General features: G+C 40.9%; 1 pseudogene; it reads right to left on the bottom strand.

Moving 5' to 3' along the window:
- Positions 1-566: 566 nt before the first annotated feature.
- LOC103286792 (PHD finger-like domain-containing protein 5A) lies at positions 567-869 on the bottom strand (annotated as a pseudogene).
- Positions 870-2,049: the final 1,180 nt, after the last annotated feature.

Genomic DNA, 2,049 nt, shown 5'->3' with positions numbered 1-2,049 from the left:
GTGTGTGTGTGTGTGTGTGTGTGTGTTTAATGGGGACAGTGGCTGACTACCAGAAAATAATTACATTTATTAATACAATAGAAAAAGAAAGGGTTACCAATCTCTTAGAAGAAAAATAACATGGACCAGCACTACCTGGTACATGTTACAAGTTTCAATGCCCACATTTGTTGTTCTGAGAGCTCCCCACCACACTGCAGATGTTTCATCAAGGACAACCACCATCAGAGCTGCTGTAAGAACACGTCGTAGTCAGTTCTTTCAAACAGAAGATTGAAATGATATTCCTGTTTTAGAGGTTCTTGGCGCAGAGCGGACTTATCAGTGTGGAAAACAGTCTTGTTTTTGAATTCAAGAAAAACCATGAATGAATCTATCATTTCCTTCTCTGGTACAGTCTGCAGAGTGGTCTGTGAAGAGTCCTTTTCCATTCCCACCACTTTATCTGGATAAGAGGAGACAGAAGGGTGGGAAGGTGCCAGTGTCCTGCCAGGCCATTCGGGCGATGTTCTGCTCTCCCCGCCTTTCTGCTGGTAGTAGATGGGGAGGAAGAGGCCGTGCACCAATCACCTCTTCTTGAAGCCCTATTTTTTGTATCCATAGAAGACATCTGTCCCAGAGCTCCCCAAATTGACGGTCTTTGGGCAACCATCTCTATCTTTCTCCTGGATGGCGCACTCGTTAGTTATAATGATGGGCATCAGAGATTCCAGGACCTCCACAGATCACACAGCCCCCTGAGAGGAGCCACAGTTTCACTCTTCACATATGTGCACATCGGAGTCACAGATCACACACTAGCCACCACATTTTTCACACAGTCTTCTGGCGTCAACACCAGCCTCCTTACAGCAAAAGATCAAGTCCAAACATCAGCTTTTTAAACTGACAAATTAATTTTAACATATGTCACTCACTGCTGCTGCTTTATTTATTTGCCCTTCTTTATTCTTATGCCCTGGAGGGATTTCTTTTTTCCACCTGGGAATACTTAGAACGTTAGCTAGAAATACTTAACTGATATTTCCTTTCAGGCTCTTCAAATCTTTAAACAAGGAACATTTCAGAAAGTGTTCTGCTTTTGGTTGCTGTAGATCCATGTCAGTATTTTATTTTGATAAATTAACAGTTTTGCTGTGCCCTGGCCAGTGTGGCTCAGTTGGTTGAGCATCATCCCATGCACTTGAAAGGTCTCGGGTTCGATTCCCTGTCAGGATTGCAGGCTTGATCCCCAGGAGATGTTCAGGAGGCAGCTGATCGATGTTTCGCTCTCACATTGATGTTTCTCTCCCTCTCTCTCTAAAAACAAAACACAATAAAAAATATTTTTAAAGTTTTGCTTTATTACATATAGATAACAAAGAATAAAATGTATGACAATAATAAATATCAAGGCATGTCTATTCACAGCCTCTTTCTTCTCACCTGCTAAGCAATATTTTGCTGTTGTCCACCTAACCTTTTCTTCTTCCCTCAGTTTGAAGCTTTATTAGTAGATCAGAGTGAAGGGATGCGTGTGTGTGTGTGTGTGTGTGTGTGTGTGTGTGTGTGTGTGTGCGCGCGCACGCGTGTGTTTTGGAGGAGAAAATACTAGGAAAGCAGGAGGGAAATACCAAAGAAAGATTGGTAAAATTTACATTGAAAAGAAAGCAAGTGACTGATGGAAGAAAATAAATTTGGTCTCAGGGAAGAAAGGGGAAACAGCATGAAAGTGCTCAAGTTTCTGAGAAAATATTAGTAGAGATGTTGAGGTATAGCCACTGAATGGAAGAGGGATGTTGAAATGACAGATAGAAAAGAGCTACTTTATAAGTTTTGCTCTAAAGAGTACATCTGTCCACTACACCCACCACACACACCTAGAGCTTTCTGAAGTGAAGGTTTTATTTGCTTTCAATATTTTTTCAGTTTCTCTGAATTTTATATATTATGCTAAGACTGGGCCACAAGGGACTTGACAATTCAAACTACCAAAATCTCAGGACACATTTTCTATTTAGACATTTTCTATAGACATAAGTTAGTGACTCCTAGTTTTAAGATTAAGAA

The sequence above is a fragment of the Eptesicus fuscus genome, chromosome 3, assembly GCF_027574615.1.
Source record: "Eptesicus fuscus isolate TK198812 chromosome 3, DD_ASM_mEF_20220401, whole genome shotgun sequence".
Classification (NCBI taxonomy): Eukaryota; Metazoa; Chordata; class Mammalia; order Chiroptera; family Vespertilionidae; genus Eptesicus; species Eptesicus fuscus.
The sequence above is the reverse complement of the archived record's forward strand: the minus strand, read 5'-3'. Positions and strand labels throughout refer to the sequence as shown.